Source organism: Molothrus ater, chromosome 5, assembly GCF_012460135.2.
Source record: "Molothrus ater isolate BHLD 08-10-18 breed brown headed cowbird chromosome 5, BPBGC_Mater_1.1, whole genome shotgun sequence".
Lineage (NCBI taxonomy): Eukaryota > Metazoa > Chordata > Aves > Passeriformes > Icteridae > Molothrus > Molothrus ater.
Genome location: NC_050482.2, coordinates 52,044,469 through 52,067,550, shown reverse-complemented (window position 1 = coordinate 52,067,550; position 23,082 = coordinate 52,044,469). Strand labels below are relative to the sequence as shown.

Genomic DNA, 23,082 nt, shown 5'->3' with positions numbered 1-23,082 from the left:
TGTGAAGGAGGTGTCAGTGCAAAGCAAAAATAGATCAAAAAGGTGTGTGTGGGGGGTGGTATATGTGTCTTAGAGACAAAAGATGAGACAAAGGTAGTATGTAAGAAGGGGAGAAGTAAGAAGCACTCAGAGTTTTGCACATCAACAAAAGTGAAATTATATATCTAAAAATTAAGAAGTAAAATCAAAACCTAATGACAGGAAGGATAAAACTCATTAATGGACCTCACAGGACCTGCCTAAATGCCCTGCCAGATATGGCTTAAAAAAAAATAAAATATATCACCAAAACAAAAAAAAAAAACCCTACAAGAATACATTCTTCTCTTTTGGAAGATGCTGGGCATCTTTCTTCTCTCTACTAAACTGGGTGCACCTCAGTAGTCTGACTTTCTCACTTAAAATGTCTATAGCTGGTTACTTCCCACAGAACATTTCCATGCTGACATCTCCTCTTTCTCCTTTCTTGATAAACCAAGTTTAAGTTAGACTGGCTGTGGTTTGTCTTAAGGTAGTTGAAAGATGCCCTGCACTTTGGTTGTCACTAGACAGAAACTCTTTTCTGTGGCTTCTCTCACACCATTATCTGTCTGATGATGTCTGGGAAAGCACCTAAAAGCCAAGGATAAGTACCAGGTAGAAGGTGTACAGGTAACAGTAACTGTCATGGACAGCTATTCTTCACTCTGTATTTTTTATCTATTTTAGGTCTTACAGACAACTTGAGGTACCTTGGAAACTGTCTGGTGTTCTCTGTAATAATTCTGCTGGTCCGGTCTGGAATGACTTCTGAAATATTAATAGTAGTACTTAACTGCATTCAGGTGATGCTTCATGTGTTTACCACCTCCAGGCTACCTTCTCCACCCCTTTTACAGAGCCTAGTACAATTTCTAAGTGGTGAATATTTTAAATAAGGTTGAACCACCCTGGAATTGATGTTAGTTTTGCTGATGCCTAACAAAAAGGAGAGTACAAGCTGAAAAACACAAAATAGATTTCACATTTGTTTGCAGCAGCACAACATAAAATTGCAGTAGATTGGAAACAAAAGGAAGTTCTATGTCTGGAAGAAAGAGGCTGAAAGGATGTTTGGAAGGGATGATAATGGAAAAGTTAACTGATGTCTGAAGTGATTACACAGGAGGCTTCTACGCACTATAGCTGCCTCTCTACAACTATATTCAGCAAAGTTCAGCAATACCCATTGCCTGATGCCCCCAGCTGCCACTGCATTCTTTCACACTTTTGCAAATGTTGGTTAATATAACATTTTCCTGCTCTGCTGCTTAAAGGACGCATATCAAAAAGATGGCTTAATTTCCAAAAGGCTCTGATGAGTAATATGGAAATAGTGCCACATGGTAAGCTCAATAATAATAATACGTCCAGTGCATTTTGCTTGAACATGCTTTAATCTGACAGCTTTTATTCCTGCTCTGTGCTAGAGTTACGTTTTTCCTTTGATCAAAATAAAAATAATGAGAAATGCAAAGCACAGGCTTGGTAGAAATATTAATTCATATTTTTATTGGAACACAAAATCCTAAAATACCTTGTCTTTACTGAACCAGAATCCTGTAAATAGAATTAAATTGGTGGGGTTATATTTAATTTTTCCTCACTCTCCATCTCTTGCCTGCCTGACTCACTACCCTCCTTAAACTTCCCCAACAAGATAAAACTGAATACCAGAGGTCAGTAAACATCTTAGTTTTCAAATGACAAAAACTGAACTGTGCTCGTGAAGGTCTAATCAACAGAGCTGAGCAGAAGTTTTGTAATCTAATGTTTTCTCATAAGAAAATGCAGATTTGAACATCATCTAATGGGACAGAGGGAAAGACGGGACAAAAAAGGTATTTTTATAAGGAAAAAAAATCTGTTTAAAAATAGTTATGCAGTTAGATTCCAATAGTTCATTTTGAAACAAGTTATAATTTGCTTATTATTTGGGGTAGAAATTTAAGCTGTGATAATGATAAAATAGCTCTAGAGCATTTCACTTTTATATTTTAAACATTGATTATAAGCTTGGTATATTAATTTACAGTCATAGAATCACAGAATGACTTGTGTTGGAAGGGACCTTGAGGATCATCCAGTTCCAACCCTACTGCCCTGGCAGGGAAGCTTTCCTTAGACCAGGTTGCTTAAAGACCAGTCCAATCTGGCCTTGAATACTTCCAGAGATGGGGCATCCACAACCTCTCTGGGCAACCTGTTCAACTGCTTCACTACTCTCACAAGAAATTTTTTTTTCCTGAAATCTAATCTAAATTTCTCCTCTTTCAGTTCAAAGTCTTTACCTATCTCCTCTCCAGCTCTCCTGCAGGCCTCTTTTAGTTACTGACAGCTGTAATAACGTCTCCCTGCAGCCTTCTCTTCTCCAGGCTGAACAGCCCCAACTGCCTCCGTGTGTCTTCGCAGGAGAGGAGCTCCAGCCTTCTGATCAACTAACTGGTCCCCTCTGGACTTGCTCTAACAGGTCCATGTCTTTCCAGTGTTGAAAACCCCAGACCTGGATGCAGAACTCCAGGTGGGGTCTCACAAGAGCAAAGCAGAGGGGGAGAATGACCTGATGCTGAATATTTAGAAATATGTAGAAATATTCAGCATCAGAAATGAAACTTTCTCATGCCCTGAAATCTGAAATTCTGATATGAAGAAAAGCTTTGACTAAACAAAAATTAAAGCTCTGAATTTGTATTATGTAGCACTTCAAATGTTTTTCAGTTTCCCTAAATTTAAGCAAACAAACATCACAAAAATAATGTGAAATATCTTCTGGCACGTCCAGTTGTATTCTGGGCCAGCATTTTTTACTGGTGAAATTTACCAACAGAGCTTCTTGAAACAACATAAATCATTGGAATTACTGGTGGATTAAACAGGATTTACTTTTCTCAATTGCAAAATAGCATGTGATCTCAATGAAAAGTTTAATCCTAAGACTTCAAACTTTGATGCTCAAAATGATCTGAACTGTGTAGAATGGGGTTACTTTTAAAAGTTTTACTTCTACAAGGAAATGATCAGTTTATGGAAATCAGACAAAATGGCAGGCAGCAGAACCTGGCTGACTGCAGTCAGAAATCTGAGCCTTTTGAATTTCTGGGCCACTTGAATTTCAGTCTTTTGCTTTCTTGAATCCCTGGTATCATTTTTGGGGTCCTGTGCAGCATCTGTAGCACAGAATTTTCATTGCTGCTAACCTGGGCAATGAGGACATGGCCTGCAAGAACCAGCTGCTGCACAGCTGGCCAGACTCCTTCTCCTCCAGACCTTCTTTAACTTAGGGGGCATTTGGGAGCATTAAGGGTGATGGTAAGGAAGAAGACAGGGAGAATGCAAATTTCTATATAAAGCTGCCCTAAGTTAGTATAATTAGATGGAACATAACTAAGCCTGGGGCTGGTTTATACTAATATGATGCTCATGTGAAAGGTGCCCTGAGTCAGGATGTGCAAAGACAGCAGTAAGCAGATCTCAAAATGTAAACTCCAGTCTGCAGTACTGTAACAGATAAAACATTGCATTAGGCTCCCACAAAAAGCCCTCTGGTTTAGACCAGGTTGATTGAATTGAATTAAACTGAGCTAAACTGCATTTTGAAAACAAATCATGATTTCACACACTGCAATTTGACTCTTAAAAGATGAAGATATTAATCTATATTTTGAGAACATAAGGTGGGCTTTGCTGAGCTAATTCTGTGCACAGAGTACACTGTACATTTTTACAAACCATTAATGGGAATTCAGAGCCCTCAGAGCTTTCTGTATTGAATCTCCATCTGACATTAGCACAAGATCTGTCCAACTCTCACAGCAGCAAGGAGGGCCTTGGTCTCAAGGAGACCTGGAGGGACAGAATCGGAAAGAATAATATCTTTAACCTTAGGGTACCAGAGATGCATCTAATAGCCCTGGTGATTGTGCTGGCTTCAGACCTTAAATCATCCTTTTCAGTTGATATATAGGCCAGATTTTCTTGTGTCCTCTGGCTGCTTTGTGCTGTTACTGTAAGGCAACAAGCCATAAGCTAAAGTTGTCTCACTGATTAAACCAAATTTATAGTTGTTTTTCTACTCTAAGAAAGACAGAGATATCTGAACCATGATTTACAAAGACTGAGAGAAGAATATCACAACATTATCAAACTTTAATGATGATGGAAACTAAGCTCTCATAAGCATTTTCCTGAGACATGTAGAAATAGAAAGGTTCAGGTCCAGCAGTTACCCCTCTATGGACTGGGGATCTTTTGTACATAAAATATTTGGCAAAGGTATGGTTCTCTGATACTGCATTCTGTTCACAACAACTAAATCCTGCAGATGGTGGATGGGGGCAAAACATTTCTCTTTTCCTTATCTTCCTGGCATATTCTGAGGAAAGCAGCTCTGCATTTTCAGGGCTATCCTACATGTTAAAAAACTTCTACCCAAGACTCCAAATCAATAACAATTCTCAAAAATATTTTCCCAGGCAAGGTACTGAATCTTCTCTAAAATATCAGCAAGACCAGAGATTGTCCATACGGCCACCTTATACCTGCCAATTCCCTTTCGCTCTGATACAGCATGCACTTATCTTGCCCTTCTGTTTATCTCTGTCTGGGAAAAGAGATGTTCCTGGTGTTACTTTAGAGTCTATTTTAAACTGTGATGAGGTCATAATGTTGGGTTTTAAGTCTACTAAGATAACATTACTAAATGTTTTTTAACCAAGCACTTCCACCTCACCAGTGACAGACCCTCTCTTGAGAACGGGTGGGCTTTTGCCCACTCTGACATACTTTAAATTCTGGGGGAAACCTGCAGGATAAGAATACAGTTTAGAAACTGGTGCTTCAATTAGCTAACTGAGCCAGACCCTGTTGTGCCTGGCATTTCCTAAGGCTGTTAAAAGGAACTGGTTACATCCTTCTCCCCTTTACCCTGGAACAAGGGTTACACCATGCTCTGTTTCCCAGCCTCAGGGAGCTTTGGTAGTCAATTGCAACTGAAATAAAAGTTCAGCAAGTTAAAAGTATCCCAAATGCAACATGCAGTTCTGCCATTATGTGGCTTCAGAGGTGGCAGAAGACAATAAAAGTTGATCTCTACTGTGTGGCTCTTGTGTGTACAAGGAATCAACCTCTTGTCAGGGAGACTCATCAGTCTCTCACCCTTGAGATACTGCAAAGTACAAAGTACTTCAGATATGTCCTTTTGGTTAGCGTTGCCCACTAAAATCCTGAAAACTCTGTTTGTTCTTACATTCCTTGTCCCATTGCATGGCTTTAAGCAAATACTCCATCCCTTTGATTGCAAGACAACAGAAATGGCCAAAAATGGCCAAAAGGCACGATGGAGTTTCCTGCTTCTCTGAGCACAAAAATAAATCAATGCATCTGGAGACAGCATGCCACAATTAAGTCTTCTGCCTAATTTGTAAGGTTTGCCTGTGAATATTAAGATTCTCTCTCTGGTGTTTTTATAATGGCTCAATTATCTTCTTTATCTGATGCATTTTCAAGAAAGGTATTATTGTATTTTAAAAAAGAGTATTATAGCTCTTCCTCTCTGAAATAAGACATTAATTTGTGGTACCAATAGAACTTTGAGGGTAGAGGGTGGGGGAATAACATTACAGTTAAATCGAGTATTATAAAATACCCATACTTGCAACTTAGTTCTACATTGACTCATCATGAATGAGCTGGAGGATATTTTTTATCTGCAGCAGTTGCTTCAATCCATGCAGCTGATGAGGCCAGGTCTTGTTATGAACATGGCACGTTTACCCACAGGTATTGCTAGTTTCCTTTGCAAAGCAGGGCAGGCTGGCATTCCTAATTGTATCTTATTGACAGAAAAGGTTCCCAGGGGATGAGGATCAATTACCAAACCCATGGTACCAAATCCATGCTTGTTTTGGAAAAACAAAGAGAGGACTCATAAATGGCATACAATGGAGAGAGAAACTAGCAAGCTTTCCCAGGTGAAAACTTTAATGAATTTTGAATGTTGCAGTGCAAAGGAGAAAGCAGTGCAATATGGTTTGTATTTAGAAAGGAGGTTTCAATGACATGTTTAATGCAGCATCCTCTTTTACCACAAAATTATCTGAATGTTCTGTTTCACATGAAAGTATTTTTGCTTTCAAGTTTCCAGCTTTTTGCATCATTGATACTGCTACTGTTCAAAATACCTTTTTTTTTTTTTTTCCAGGAGCTCCCAGTTCTCAAAAGACAACAATTCTGGAAGATCAGTGAAGAATGAGAGTTGAGGGACTGTGAGAGCTGTGCAGGAATTAATCTTAGTCATGAAAACATATGGATGTGAGGGAGGGTAGACTTTATTTTGCAAGTGGCTGGAGAACACAAACGCAAAATAACTGTCCAGCCTGCCAGAATTATCATGCATGAATATCCATGAGTGGATATTTATTATAAAACATTGCTATGTTTAGGGTTGCCAATCCCAGTAGGAAGGCTTCAGAAAATGTTGTGTTTCGAAGCAATGCTGATGGTATTTGTTATTCTGTAGCCCCACTGCTCTATCAAGCATAGCTATCAGATATTTTAAAGGGTCCTGTGGACGTAAGAGATCAAGGTGCAAACTGGTGTGTGGTGCCCTGTAAATTCACAGTTACTCACAATGTACTTTGACTTTCATAGGAACATGAATGCAGACATCAGCCTGCCCACAAGAAAAATTTCAAGTGGTACTGATGGGAAATATTCTGGATTCTGTGATTCTACCCAAATGGGTCAATTTAAAGGAGAGTTTATTTTTTTAAGTGTGAGAAGTGCTCCCCTGACTCTTTCTTGATTGAACATTATAATTTTCCATTTGATAGTGTTTTTTATTTGGCATTTAGTGTCAATATTTGGCTGAATATTTCTACATATTGCAAAAGTCAGGACAAGAGTGGTTTAATCTTCACTGGTTCTTGGCTTTCTGTAAAGTTAAAACAGTATGTCTTGTTTTGCATGAAATTTTGAAGGTTGAGTTATTCAGGTTCAGCTATGGGTATTGTTGTAAAATCAGTTTTTCCTAGGTTTGGTGGCAACAGAATTCTCTGACTTGGAAAAAGTATTCAATGCACAAGAAGCACTCCTAGTGAAGAGTCCAACAGGGACTGCAGGAATAAGAACACAGCTTTGAGTGACGGCTGCATATGTCCTTGTGGCTACTTCTGTTATTCCAGTACAGCTCTCAACTAGAGTGCAAAAAGCTCCAGGATTCAGGCCCCCTTCTGCTTAAGCACTAGTAGATGACCTCGTGTAACAAGGCTGGGACCCCTGTGTGATATCGGAGTACAAACCTACATTTACCTGTTGGCCTAATTTGAAGAAGTTTTAATGGTGCTGGGTATAGAGCTGGGATGATCTCAGGACAAGAAGTTACCCCAGCACTTCACTGTGTCTGCTGGAAACAGAGGCATGTTGTGGGTTTGCACAGTCTGCATGCAGCTTGGTCCAGTCGTCTTGCAGCAGGAGAAGCTCCTAGTTTGGAAGATAAAGACAGAAAGTGAAGGACGAGCAATGGCACAACATGTCTGGCAAAAGGAACTATTTTATCTTTGCAGGAAGAGCCCAGGGAGAGGTGAAGAGAGCAAGACAAATCTGATGAGCAGAGGAACTGTGAGAGCAGGCAAGGAGAATGAGAGATAGCACACAGACAGTTTGAGAAGGAGACAAGGTGTAGATAAGGAGCTGTATCTATCTAATAGATATTCTTCCCTTAATTCTAATGGAAATTCTGTCTCCCAGAGCCTGTCAGTGGAAACCTAATCCACCTCTAAGGGATACACAGCACTGCTCAAAGCAGAATTCAGATGATGACAAGGTCATTTTCATCTCATCTGCTCTAACAGCCCAGCACCCTCACTTCCCCTTCTTTGCACAAGCTGAGAAAGGAGAAGAGAGGCTGAATGACAAGTAACATTTCTAAAACACCCAGCATAATTCAGGGATGGCTCTGCAGCTGCTGAGGAGAGTTTAACTTTGCTTTTCTGAAGAGTAGCTACTCTGTTGTTTGTTTGGGGCTCTACAGGTGACCAAGGAGTTGCACTGAACAAATAGGTGCTGAAAATGCAAAGTTTAAAGAGCTGGCACGTGAGCTACCCTTTTCTGTCTTCTGAATGGAAAGCTGAGGATATATTACAACCCGGCCTCAATTCAATGCTAATCCTACTTAAAAGGTGGACCAGATGACCTTCTGAAGTACCTTCAAACTCAATAAAACTGTGATCTCCTTAGCTATGTGAGATAGATAAATAGATATATACACATATGCATGTGGACACATATATACCTTAAGTTCTTTGGCTAGAAAAATAGACCACACATATGAAGACCAAGCACACGAATAAACAGTTTCTCCTTGTCTTTAACTTTCTTGCCACAGACCAAATCCTAAGAAACAGTGGTCACATTTCCCAGCATGACTGATCAACTCGCAGAATCAGGATGAAATATCTGTCTTCACTTATTTAATCAGTTTTATGGAATTTAAATATTTCCCAGATTTGTTGCATGTTTATTTCTTCTTGTCTTCTTTCACAGGGTTTTCAAAAAAGTGACCAGTTGCTCAGCTGTGCTGCTGAAATATGCACCTCTACATGAAGGAGATACTTGCTTATGAAGAGTGTTTAAGCTCCAGCACATGCTCATGAGAAGCAGGTGGATTCACCTCCAGTTGCATCCAAAGTGCAAACACAGTGACTCATCTTTTCAAGGGACTTGAGGCAGACACTAACTTTTGTGACACATATCCCAGGCGTCTACCATAGCAACCTGAAACCTGAACTGGTTTACAGTCTATTCCAGGAGAACTTGCTTTTTTCTGTCAGTGTCAGAAACAAAAGTGATTTCAGCCTGCCACTCCCATCACTGAAGTTCTTACTATGTAGGTTTCACTGCTTTCCTTTCTACCTGAGGGCCAGCACTCAGCTTTGTCAGGCAAATGGTTCTTGATTATTTATGGAACATTTCTGCAGCGGGACAAAAAGTCTGCCACTAATAAAGACCAGTGTTTCCAAAGAAGGAAAAGCACCCTAATCTTGAATAGCTGTGACAAGTAAAAACTCTGCTATTTCCTTTGCTTCTAGACTCATATTCATATTTAAATTGTTGCACTTGTTCTTTCGTTAGCTTTACTGTAAGTACACTTACATGGATCTTCATATGTTGCTAATCCTGACCTTGATGTGCTGAATTATCTTCTTGGTCTGGCTTTGGACCTTGCTTGTCACTATGATTGCTGAGCTGGAGGATGATCCTGGTTGCCCTCACTAGACTTGCTCTGCTTGCTTTGCTTCACTACTGGGGGACTGTGATCTTGCTGTGAGGCTACTGTCCCTTCTGCCCTGCTCCCACCACTCCTGGCTCCCCTTCTCTTTAAGAGCAGCCAGCTCATGCATTACACTCAAAATGCTCATGGATTACACTCAAAATGCAGAGATGGCCTTATGACAAAAGACTGACAAATACTTAAGTGTGTGTGGTCAGAACGAAGCACATTTGGTCAAGCAGTTTGCAATGAACAGCACACTGCACTGTAGATTTGCAGCCACACAGTCCTGCTGCACCCCAGCAGGGGTTTGGACCAGCAGACACTGCACTCTCTCTCCCCCGGAAAAACTTTGAACTCCTAATTTGTCTGGTGCATGCCTACATCCATTTAATAGTCACATATGGCCATAGATCATTAACGCACAACCTGATTACACAGCTGCTTCCCTTTGCTAATGACCTCCAGGATCAAGCTCAGCTTGACAGATGCAGAGGTACTAACCACAGTGATGAAAGAGCACTTGGTCCTGGCAATCTGAGTGTGGGAGAGAAGGAGAGGATATTGCACAATTTTTTTTGATTATTAATAAGAAGTCACAGATCTGTAACCATCATGTTAATGGACAAATCCATCTGTCTTGTTAGGGAATCTGCTACTGAAAGAATTCTTGCCAATAGCTCAGGGAAGTGAGGTGGGAATGCTTTGTAGTTTTCTCAGTAATCCTCTAATACCAACCTCAATGTGGATGCAAGGAAGCACCAACCCCACAGTGGAGTCTGAAGAATTGATGTGCCCACTAAAACATTACAGACTGAGTATTGTGTGACTAATATGGGTTTGACAAGGACACAGATGTGCCTATGTTTTTGAATGGTGTAGTAGAAGCTAAATAAGTACTAAGTGCCTGAAAAATCCCTATAAATTTTCAGGCCTGTAGAGGATGATCTTACTTCTCTGAGTGCTGTCCATGTTAAGACTGGGTTGTTTTTATAGCTCCATTTTATCTAGAGACATCCCACAGGTGGCATTTGGGGTTAATGGTGGGTTTTGTGTAGGCGTCCTCAAGATGCCCCATTCCATGACCCTGTGGCAGAATGCCATGGTTGAGTGAAAAGACCAAGGGTGATCCTGAGGGGAGCTGTGCCTCATCTGCCCTCATTGCTAAACAGCTGGAACTGCAGCTGCCTGGGAAACCTGCAGGTGTCAAGGGGAACACCGAAAACTGTTGAAGCAGGGGCTGAAGGGCTGATAGAAGTCCTGGCTTACCTCAGTCAAAGCCCTACTGTCTTATTGAAAAAGAGCAGAATAGAAATAATAAAGACCTATCCTTTGCATTTTGATAATCACAGAATGTTCCAGCTGGGATTTTGCAGGGACTCTGGATCTCTCTGATAGTCATGCAGAGAGCTTATAGCCTGTGGTGCCTTGTAATCTCTGGTATCCAGAGCAGAGCTCTCTCTAAAGAAGTATGTGAATAGTGTGGGATCAACCTGACCTAGCCACTCAGAGCAGTGATTGCAGTAATTTGCACTTGTGACTCTGTGTCAATGTTAAAAGACTAAAATTGAAAGTATCAGTACTTCTATCTTTTACTATTCCCCTCCTCAATGATTATTTTCGTGTTCATACTAACAGTTAGCATGGAGGTCAGAGAGATCATTTCCATAACTCATTTTTCATACAGCTTTTGCCCTGTATCTTAACTCAAAGCACTCCAGATCACACAATATTCTCCATGAAAAAAGTACTGATATTGGCCATAAACCAGAAATCACTACTTTCCTTTTATAGTAACTGTCCCCACAGTCATAATGAAAGATGCAGTTATCACAGTGTCTTCCTTGCTTCCTCCTGTGCTATCCCTCTCTGAGTCCTCCTCTAGGTGAGTGAGCCCTGTAATGTGTCCTTGGGGAATTCACAAGGTCCGAAAGGAACAGACTGGATATGGCTTGTGTCCCCATGGAGGGTGGTGCTCACCCCACTGACAAATACAGTTCTGAATGAAGTAACTTGGAGCTGCTCTTGCTCACAGCACTTCGCAGCCAGTACAGCAGCATGTGGAAGCTGGGTGCTCTGTTCCAGCTCATCATGACCTCTTTCTCTGAATATTCTGGTGTAGAAAGAAAATTCAGGGACATAGCTCCATCTGCATGAGGAGACACCATTCTCTTTTCAAGGTGATTTTGGGTCATACCACTATAGTGGTGAAAAAAACCTGGGTGCAGAGCCAGAATTGCCTGTCAGTCTCCTTCCAAAAGCGAGACAGCAGGCTGGTTGTTTCAGCTCTCTGCTTCACTCAGGGAAGCCTCATATTCCTCTGAGAGTGATCAGCTTAGCTAGTAAGAACAGAAACACAACTATAATTAGTAGAAATCGCTGCTTAGACAAAGACCCAAAGAGTGAGCCATGCCAATAGCTTATAACTTAGCAGACTCATCAACAGTTAATTAACAATGGAGGCATTGAAAAATTAAGTATATTTACAGCTGCAAGAGGCAGTGTCAATGCAAATCTGGGCCTATCTGAACTTACTCTTACTTCTAAGAGTGGGAGTGTTGGAATGTTTCATGCAAGAGATTTGAATTAAACCAACCCAAAGCTTGACCCAATCCCATACCTTTAATTATACTATATAAATATACATGAAAGGTGCACTTAAGATACTATGTTCTGTTGTTATGGCAACTGATATTTTAAAAAGAGATGATGAGAAATAAGCAAAGGAAAGCTATATGGAAACAAATGCATCGTGTTGTTATAGCAACCTTTTAATTTCAATGAAGCTGGGAATTACCTGTGAGGTAAGCATTGCTGGGAACCTGCTTCCAGGTGTGGTTGAGGTGGGCCAGAGAAAATCCTGTTATATTGAAGACTGTATTTTGGTTGAAGTTTAACTCTTGGAATTATAGGGTACCTTCTATATAAGACATTCAGTAACTTAAAGCAGAAACAATGGGTTCATCTCAGTCTTGTCAATTTACCAGGTTGCTGTTCTGTAACATTTGTAATATTTTCAAACTGATTTGCTTTCTGTGTCAGTCTTTCAGAAGCATATTAACATGTAGGGTCCACAAGATTTGTCTTAAAATCATGAGATTCCCTGGGAAGAAACATGTAAATATATATGCCTGCAAGAGTTTAAGGCCAGGTTGAATGCAGCTCTGAGCAACCTGGTCTAGTGGAAGGTGTCCCTTCTCCATGGTAAGGACATTGCAACTAGAGCATCTTTAAGGTCCCTTTAAGGTCCCTTCAACCCAAATTATTCTATAAGTCTATGGTTCTGTTATACACACACACACATACATATATATATATATATATATATATATATATATATATATACATATGTATGTATGTATGCCTGTCTTCCTCATTCTTGTTTTAACTACTCCCATGTGCCAATCAGTTTGTGTCACGTCTTCCCTCATTATTGTCTTACACCTGTCTTGGTTGTTTCTTCTTACCCTCCATTCTCCCAGGGTCCTACTAAACCTGAGCTAACAAGCAATTTCACACCTGGGAGGGGTGAAGCTAAATTTACAGGAATCTTGAGCTCCAAAGGGCTATTGCACAGCTAGTAACAATTCTAGCCTCTTGCTGATTTTGCTTAGCAAACGTGACAAAACAGAATGGGAGAAATGCAGTCCTGAGGAGAGATATTGTGTGAGAATGGAACCAAGGCAGTAATTGCACTTAAATATATAATGAGACTGCAGCCACTGTACACGAGAACACTCTGAAATCACCCCATTAGCTATGAAGTGATAAAAAAAGAATCCTTGCAGAGCACTACTCATTCACAAGCCACAGGACCAGTACTGCAACCAAGAATAACTTCACCATCCTGTAAAGTGGCCATGAGAGGAAAATTAGGGCCCAGTGCCTTCTCTTGCTTCACACACCTGCTGGGCACAGATGTGTTGGGAGGAAGGGGAGCAGGAGGGGCTGTTGCTTCCCATTGGCTCTGCCCAGCTCACCAGCAGTGCTTGCAGGATGTTTATGACCCAGTCACAGCCAAGCAATACCTTTTATTTTTGCTTTTAGCTGGACAACAGAAGCCTCTGCCTCCTATTGACATAGCAGGAAACTGGTTATTCTTCTTATGCAAATAGGAGCTTGCCTCAAAGCTGCAGCCTATCTTCTTGCTCTTGGCAATGGGGAGTGATTTTCAGCTTTCTGAGGGAGGTCACAGCTGGTAAGCATGCTTTTCAGACCTGGCCCTTCCAGGTTGGTGGGTCACCTGGGAGCAGAGGAGGAGCAGGAATATGGCATGCACTAGTTGGGTGTAGCAAGTGTAACATTTAACCTGCCTTCTTTACAAAAAACAGAGTTAATTCTAATTCTGGAAGTCAGCAGAGGTACGTGAACATTTCCAAATCCAACCTACATTCATGAACAAGGCCCTACAACACAGGGGGACAGGGATGACGACTTATCTGCAGAGATGGCCAAAAGGCTGTGTCTATTGTGCAGGCGTGTGGTGGAGCTGCAGAGCTGGGGAAGGATGCTCTGGGCTCCTGGAGGTTGGGAACTCTGTCAATCACAGAATCACAGAATATGCTGAGTTGGAAGGGACCCACAAGGATCATTGAGTCCAGCTGCACAGGGCAACCCCAGGAATCACACCATATGCCTGAGAATATTGTCCTAATGCTTCTTGAACTCTGTCAGGCTTGATGCTGGGACCACTTCCTTGGGGAGCCTGTTCCTATGTGTGAAGAGCATTTTCCTAATTTTGAAAATAGAGTGCAACACATGGACTTAGTAAATCCAAGGAGTGCAACACCAGGAGTTAGCCAACAATACAGGTGGGATTTACTTTGGCAGGTTTTGGCTGTGCAAACGTGTAGTGCAAACTATGTTGAATCTTCTTAAAAGGGCTTTCTTCCTGCTTGTTAGGAAGAAAGTTTAAAAACTTGTTCACAGATGCAGCAGATCACCTCTGGAGGTTCTTATCTCACTTCAGTAGTGAGAAAATATAGAGAACTGGGAAAGAAACCCTGTTTCTGGGTGTTAGCTGGGCAGGAACTAACCCATATATTCTCAATATGGCCTACTTGAGCCTCACTAGAAAGCATTCAGCTTAAGAGAAGGGTTTGCAATGGGAAGATGTGCTCCTTCAGTAACAGCATCATCAATGGGAAATGCTGGAATAATATTTTTGCCAGGCTCAGGTACAGTTCAGCTTTGAGGCACCTTTGTTTGTGCTGTGGGTTTCATGGGGTCTCTGAAGCTCCTGAGGGCCTGCACAGCTCCTGTTAGAGTGTAAGTGCTGTGCACACCCAGTGCAGGAGCACAGAAAAGATCCTTAGGGCTGTTTACTAATGCCCAGACTGTGCTCTGGAGCTGGACCTCAAGAAAGATTAGGAAGCAACCAGTCCAGCCTCAGGAAGCATAGCAGAAAGGAAAACCCAAAGTGTCTGAAATTTTTTATTCATTGTGGTCTGTCCCCCGCCTTGGTTTTTTCTATTACCACATGCATTTCTGTGGAAAGGTTCATTTCTCATCAAAAGTAGAGGTGGGGGGCAGAGATGTTAGTTCAGTTTTCATTTATTGTTTGTCAATAGTGACAGCCAGCATTTGTTTAAATGTGGTAGGTGGTTCATTTTTTTCCAGTTAAAGTCTCAAACAATGATCCTTATTCAAGGTTTGTTCATTTTCTACCAGAAAATATATGAGTAAAAAAACGATTTTCCAATCAGCTCTTCTTCCTGCTCCTGCATCTTCATGTCTGTGATTCATTGACTTTCATACAGGCTTCTCTTTACATTCAAGGCAGTACTGATTTTACATTTTCCCATTTTTCCTGTGTCATCCAACACCTTCTTCTATTCCCTCACCCACTTGGGTCAGATTCCCATGTTTATACAACTTAAACCCTTCTCCAAATCAGCACAATGCTATCACTTTGTTTATGGAGATACAGAAATATCCATTTCAGTATGTTCATACTTTGTACTGATAGAAATAATCCTACCCCATTTCAGGCTTGTTCCTTCTAGGGACTGTATTGCTGTAGCAATTGCATAAGAAAAAATTACATTCACAACCAAAAATAACTTAATCATTACTGACACTGAATAGAGAACTCATCATGAGGTAGGTGGTGGAAATGATGGTTCTATTTTGACCATTTGGCAATGACTGAAGTCGAAAATGGGCACATAAATGCCCTTATCACACTGAACCTAGCTCCAAGATTTGGACAGATTTCACTGGAGAAGAGATGGATCCCTCTTTCCTTCTCCTTCCTCTGCTAAGCTTGAGGACATCCTTGACTGGAAATATAGGGCTAGCTTCAAGTTTAAATGGCAGGAGCACTGTTTACATTTCTGTTTGTTTACTGAGACCTTGAAATGCCTCTACAGAGCAGTCTGCTCTCAGAGCAACTGAATATATTAAATTCCAACACCTCTTCTCTCTAATCAGAACTGAAAGATTGGCTTCAGAAAACAAATGGGATATTATTTTGCCATAATGGTGTTTCATATTTATATCACTAGGTCTGAAAGGAATTGCAACAAAAAAAATTAAGGGAAGAAAGAGGAAAAAAAAGTCCTAAATGTTTAATGATCCTCAGCAAACAATCTGTCCAAAGAAGGAAAGATTTTTTTGTCAGTCTGACAACTGATCTATAATCTTGTTCTACTTTCTTAGTGCTCCCATCCCTCCCAGCTCTGCCTTGGAGAGCTTCTAGGAAACTTCATGGAAAGAAGAGCTATTTCTTTAAAGGTCTTCTCTAAACATTCTTTAAAGGATTCTCAATTCTTCTGACCTTTTGCATTGCTCCCTGAACAAGCTTTAGGGCTATGGGACCCACTGAGAGTTACTGCTCCTGTGAAATATCCACTCCATACAGTGATGACACCTTTATCAAAAAGGCTTCAGGGTGATTGAGTATGCATGAATCAGAATAAAATGGAGGAATGTAGTCCTGCATGCTGTTTTCCTCATGCCAAAGTAAAAAACATTAGTTTGAAGAAAGTTGAGTGTAATAAATTTTATTTTAGTTTTGCACTGGTTAGATGGTCCCCCAGACATACCTAAATAGAAATCATCTTCTTCCTAATTGTGTCTGTGTCCTTGTCACTGAACTCCTCCTGCCTCTGGAGTAGGGAATTAGCTTTTATTACTGAGTCTGCTGTTTGCCTTTCCCATTCAGCAGAGGGAGAACTACAAGTTTTGTGATGCACATATTCATATACATCTGCCCTGTTTCAGAGAAGTTCCTGCTAAAAAAAAAGGGACAGCCTATTTGGTTCAAAGTCCTCCTAATATGATAGTTTTGACCTAAGGTAGTGATAAAAGAAGTACTGACAAGATTTCCTCATGCTAGTTACAAAGATGTGTGACTAACCCTGAAAGTCCTGCTGGAAGTGTGTTGTGGTTAAAGCCCAGCTTAAAATGAAGGAAATGAAGCATCACACAGCCGCTTTCTCAATCTCCTGCTCTTCCCTCAACCCAGAGGAATGGGAAGGGGAGTCAAAATAAAACTTGTAAGTTGACATAAGAACAATTTAATAGGGAGAACAAAAGCCATAGACACAAGCAAATCAAGGAATTAATTGACTGCTTCCCATGGGCAGGTGGGTGTTCATCCACCTCCAGGAGAGCAGGGCCCTATCACACATAGCAGTGACTTGGGAAGATAAACACCATCACTCTAAATGTCCCCCCCTTCCTCCTTCTTCCCCCTACTTTATATACTGAGCATGATGTCATTTGGTCTGGAATATCCCTTTGGTCAGTTGGGGTCACCAGTTCTGGCTGTGTCTTCTCCCAGCCTTCCATGCATCCCCAGTCTCCCCACCAGCATGGCAGTAGGAAAGTAAAAAAAGGCCAGGCTCTGTGTAAGCCCTGTTCAGCAATAGCAAAAACATTTCTGTATCATCAACCCTGTATTCAGCCCAAATCCAAAACACAGCCCCACACCAGCCACTGTGAAGAAAGTTAACTCTCCCCTAGCCAAAATCAGCACAACGGGGATGCGCCAGGCCACAGAGCATGTCAGATTAGGGAGGGAGTGCTGTGACATTCAGACTGGAACAGCAACATCACAGAAGCTTATATAAATGTTCTGGGATTAGGGCAAAGCTTTGCAGAATGCAACAAGAGATTTAATCAAAATTGACATTTTCCTGGATAATTGAATGACAACTGAGGCAATTGCTGCTGCCAAGAGTGGAGTGAAACACAAATCAAATATGTGTTTGTGGTGGATTTCAACAGCTGATTTTTTGAGTTCCTAAGCTTCCTTTCTCTGGAAGAATGAAGGGTATGGCAGGAGGACACGCCTTCCACATGTACTGTTTCTCATATTCTTTCCTTCCATCTTGGGGCAATACTGGAGGGAGGATTACATGAGAGAGAAATCTTTGCTTGGTCTGTTCCAACACAACAGTTCTTTTAATTACTGGATTCATCAGCTGTCCCAGAGAGGATTCATTGCAGTCAGCTTAGAAAATATAATTTATTTGTGATTAAAAAAAAGTCTGGACTAAAGCTTCAAGACACCTGAAGGTGCATAACTGAGTAATACTAACTGAGTATTACTAACTCAATACTGAGTAATACTACTTTACTCTGTAGTAAAGCTTTTCCTTACTTTTCTCTGGTGTCATTTCAGTGGGCAAAGCTCTGCTGGCAATATTTTTCAACACAGGCTGCAATTGCAACCCAGCCTCCTCCTCCAACACAGAGGTTCTCAGACTGTGTCCCACAGAGCACACGGGACTGGCTGCCAACAGCAGCTGCTTCCTCACATGTTTCTGGCTCCTTCTCTTCACTTCCAACAGTTAGAAATAGTTACAAATACATTTAAGTGCTCTCATGATGTTTCTTTCCCATACAGGCAATTACTATTATTGGCACAGGGATTTACTCTTCAGCAAATAGAAAAGGCAGTAACTACACACTCACAGATTGGAGTTCTGATGGCCCAGATAAGGTCTGTGGCAAAAAAAGGGAAAGTCTCAGTATTAATGCAAAGGATCCCTGCTATAAGGACATCATAATTAGCTGGTAATGCTTAATCTTTTCAGGTCACTGGCTCGTATCAGTGCAAATACCCCTTGGGTTTCTGGATGTCTGACAGACATAATAAGGTTCATTAATTCTCATGTTAATAATGTTTTCAATTTGTTGTATTCATTTCATAACTAATATTTGGCTTTCAAAGCTGCAAGTATAATATCTCCCTTTAAGGAAAGCAGTCTGGATAAAAAAGCCAGTAATTGCATGATTTGTATATCAGCTTCACTTAAAAAGAGACCAGAGGAGAGAAATTATTTTTATTTCTTTCAATGTCAAAACTCAAAGAGGCAAACTGCATCATCTTTTTCTCACACTTGGCTATTGGGACTGTACACATTTAACTTTTGGCTCTTCACATCCAGGACATGTAATGTACCATTTCCACCAAGGCCTTCTCCTGCTCCACAGACAACACACCTGGACTTGGATTAACACTGAACTTCATTTGGCAGAAATGAAGAACCATCTGAGGAAAAAGTTTTTCAAAGGCACAAACATTTTCTCAAATCTTCTTGATCCTGAGATTTATTTGCCTTGACTCCAGCTTCCCTTGAAAAATCCAGAACAACCTTTCTTACAGGCCATGTCACCTTGCCAGTAGCTCCAACAAATCTGTGTGCAGGACAAGAACTGCTGTGAAGTGGGAATATCACAGACACTCTAGTTCCTTCGGCTTTGTCTGTGTTCTCCATGGTAAGGAGGCACAAGAATGAAGGAGTGAGAGAGCTGACTCTGCAGCACTGAGGACAGGAACCACAACATTGAATGCTTGGCAGAAAACACAAGGGATGGTTGGATTAGCCCAAGGTAAAAGGGCAATGACTTTAAACATAATTTATTATTTTATTTCTGCTGTAGGGAATAGGAACTGTCAACAAATGCTTATGACAATTGATTTCAAGACAGTAAGAGAACAATAGTACTTAAAATGTCACCTTTCAGCAGGCATGGATTATAGAGTAACTGGATTTCATCACTGAAGGAAAAATAGCCATAGGATGATTTATTCTCTGTTACTATTGGTCTTTCTGCTGACCTTTACAAATAGAGGTAAAACCTCTTCTTCACTGCAGTCTGTATGACTTTGACTGCTATGCTGACTAAAGGTAGTCTGTCATCCAACCTCCTCAAGCCCATGCCTCACATCCAAACCTAGTCATTTGGATAGAAAAAACACAAGGATATGTTACAGAGTGTCTTCAAAAAATTCAAAAATAAATATGTGAAAAGGCATTAAGAACATTCCTCTCACACTCAGCCCTCTCACACCAGGTCAGCACAGTCTGCAATCAAACCTCCAAGGGTTATCATCAAGATAATCTGCAAGAGTTATTGTCAACTTGTGCAGCTCTCCAGCCTGAGTCTGCTTGAAAAGATCAAAGAACCCTAGACATTGATCATAACACAGGCTTGCTAAAAGACATGCATTTAGCATGGAGCAGCATCCTTAGCACAGTCCAGATGGCTCTTTGAAGAGATTTTATTATGCTTTGTTCCACTGCAACAACAGCTCTCAATGGCATTCTTGTTTTGTTTTGTTGTCAGGCTCTGGAGAGCAGGAAGCACATGATACTGCTGCGTTCCTCATATACACAGTTCAACTACCACCCTGTCACCCTCTTGTTCCCAGTGCAATGTGCTAAACATGCTATTAACAGATGGCTGTTACAGGAGAAGAGAGAAATAGCTCTGGAGTTCAGCAGCCCTAAGGGGTAGCAAATGGTCCCAGCAGGAAAATGTCAATTGAGCTTTATTTTCCTGGTGTGGCCGGGCTCTTCTCAGCCCGTGAGTGAACTGCAGCCTCAGCAAATGCACCATCTCATTGCAGCAGGGGCCTCTCAGATTTTACTCAAAATTTGGGTTTGCATCATCATGGCTATAAGAAGCAATAACTGTTTATTCTGGCAGTTCTGAACCCACAGATGTGCAAACAAGCCAGGCAGTGTTTTAATGTGCATTTCCATCACGCTCTTCTCTACTGGAATTTCTTGGCAAACCTAGAAGCAGGCCATGCCCATACTACAGACGGATAAAGTAATAATTCTTTACAGTTGCTGTTTTCCAAAGTAGCATTCAAGTCAGCAAAAACTTAGAAATATTCCTATTGCCAGTGAATAACTCCCTCAGATGCCTGCAAGAGCACAGGCAACGTTTCCTTGATTTGTGCACTGGATTGTCTCTGATCCATTCATTGCAATTTCCTGAGCCTGTTGCCAATTCAGAAACTATTTCTGATATCAAATGAAGGCAAATACACACCATCTGTACCCACCACTTCTCTGCCCTATCTGTGCTTGGGCACAGCAGGTCACAATGGAAGAGAACAAAGACGATGATGCAGAACAAATTATTTAGGCCCAAACTATTTAGGCCTAAACTTTGGACTACCATTTTGGCAACATTAATCTAAGATGCAAATCTCTTTCCCAAATACTTCTTGAAGATAGTTGTGAGAGCAGTTTATGGTGTGCTGCTTTACAACTTATTTGCACATATGTAATTCCTTAATGAGTTCTCCTGACATTTTTTTGTTTTTTCATAGCACAATTTTATAAATGGGAAAAATTAGGAAGAACATGAGACATGAGAAACTTCCTTGTAAAAGAGGGGAAGCAGTCTGGCACAAGGCAAAAAATGTACATTATTATGTTCTTTTCTTTGTTAAGCTAAGAGATAATATATTCAGAATTAAAAACAATATGCCAGAAGCATTGCATGCCTATCTGAAAAGTTTACTGTGGATTTTAGGAATATTTCCCACCCTTTTTAATATGTTTGATTCAGGAACTTCTAAAATCATGTAAAATTGTAAAAAACATGTATTCAAACTGTTTTAATGATATTTCTCAGTAGCATCCTGTGATTTTTATTTCCAGTGAAAAATATATTTGTTACTTAGAATACTTGTTTTGCAAGTGAAAAACAGCTTAACATGACACTTCAAATGCAATATGGGGAATTATATTCTGCCTGAATATTTTTTTCCAAAAGTCTCATTAGATACAACCCCATATCATCAAATTAGCAACACAGAACACACTGCAGCAGTATAAATGGCATGAGCTGTGAAGAGTTTAAATGGAGAAAGATACAGAATGGTAAAAGTTAGATAGAATACCTGAAGGACAACTGTGAAACTAGAATTCCAACACCAAATAAAAATACCAGCTTCCTAAAGAAAAAGAGCAAACTTGAAAAGACCAGTAATGACTGTCATGTCATCTTTGACACCGCTGATGTATTACAGGAACAAAAGGGCAACTTCTACAAATTAAAACTCTTAAAATTATGTGATGTCCGCAACATCTGAAATGAGCTTTTGAAACGTGGGCCTGAATAAACACAGGATTTATTTATTCTAAACATTAAGCCCTAACATGTTTCAGAAATACAGTGCAGCAGATTAATTTGCCCAATATATTCAAGCAGAGATACTCTCAAGCAAAGTAATTGCACAGATACTTGTATTAATAGCTACATGAGCAGATGATTCTGTCCTTTTCCTTCAAAAATCTGTTCCCCTAGACTATCACTCTGATAAAGAATGAAACCGTCTGTGGCCACTAACAACATAATTAATAAAAGCCAAATTAGTTTCCCTCCTGAAAAATGAACCATGGACAACATCTTCACCTTACAGATACCATTAACAAAAGTTTTAACCTCCCCCACCTTATCCACAAAATGAAGGAGTTATTTTCCCCTTCACAGACTTTCTTAAATAGGGTCCATCTGGTCCTTCTTTCTGCTAGAAAGTCGAACTAGTGGGCAGAGCTGGGATGGTGTTTGAATGCAATAGTAGGCAACACATGTAAAATAAAAAATGAAAGTCTAAAAGCTTATTAAAAATTAAGCTCTACCGGTAATTTCAACTCAAATCACTTGTGTCTAGCTATGAGCAACTTGTTAGCTAACCTTGAACAGCTCTTGCCCTAAAAACAAAAGTTCTGCCATTTGTTCTGGAGTACAATCACCCACCTGAGAGTTTGTCATGTCTCCCTGTTAAAAACCAGGATAATTCAGTCCTAGTTTTCAGGTGGTACCAAGCTTTTGCCTGTGTGGTTTGATGAGGAAAACAACCTGTATATTTTGAATTCTCCAGTGAAAACACCAGGAAGTTTTGGTCTAAACTGCTGTTAAACTGCTAGGACCGTTATGTTTTTGAATTGATTCAGCCTCCTGAGATACCGAATACATCGAAGGAAAAATATGTTTGGTCTCTCTTGGCAAGGGCAGCAGCAGCAGATACTTTCCTTGTGTTAAAGCTCTAAAGCAGGACCCTTGCCTGGTGGTGCTACGTTGGCTCTGAGCATACCCTAGACAACATTGTACTTTGTTCTTCCAGATTAGCCCAAATTTTTCATCTTGCAGAGCCACATACAAAATCTCACCAAATTGTTCTTTGGGGAATCATTGGTCTGACGTAAGAAGGGTTACATACGAAGGAGACCTAGTCTATCCACATCCATGGCAGCATTGTAGAGCAGGTCAGAATATCAACACAGCTGAGAAACACACACAATGCCCAGGCATTGAACCAAAATGCAAATCTTTGGGAAATGCTCATTAAACTCTGTAAAAGACTGTGGGATGCCACAGATCCCCATGCAGATTCATGACACCAGCAGACCTCTGTGTGCTGCAATATACAAATGTAAGGCGTACACTTGCCAGACAGACTCAGTGGTCATAAACTAAAGGTGGAAAATGAGAGGCATAATGCACAGCTAGAACCCAGAGGAGACAAGCCATATAAATCA

At 40.6% G+C, this 23,082-nt stretch overlaps 1 long non-coding RNA gene across 2 annotated transcripts in view; it reads left to right on the top strand.

Moving 5' to 3' along the window:
* LOC118697894 (uncharacterized) overlaps positions 1-21,267 on the top strand; it is a 143,104-nt gene extending 121,837 nt beyond the window's left edge. The window contains exons 7-8 of one of the 2 annotated variants that reach the window (XR_008508405.1): positions 6,218-9,782; positions 18,685-21,267. This is a non-coding gene — a long non-coding RNA (uncharacterized LOC118697894). Of the gene's footprint in view, positions 1-6,217; positions 12,312-18,684 lie in introns of those variants that run through there. The other variant, XR_004981816.1, reaches the window with a different exon arrangement.
* The last annotated feature ends 1,815 nt before the right edge of the window (positions 21,268-23,082 follow it).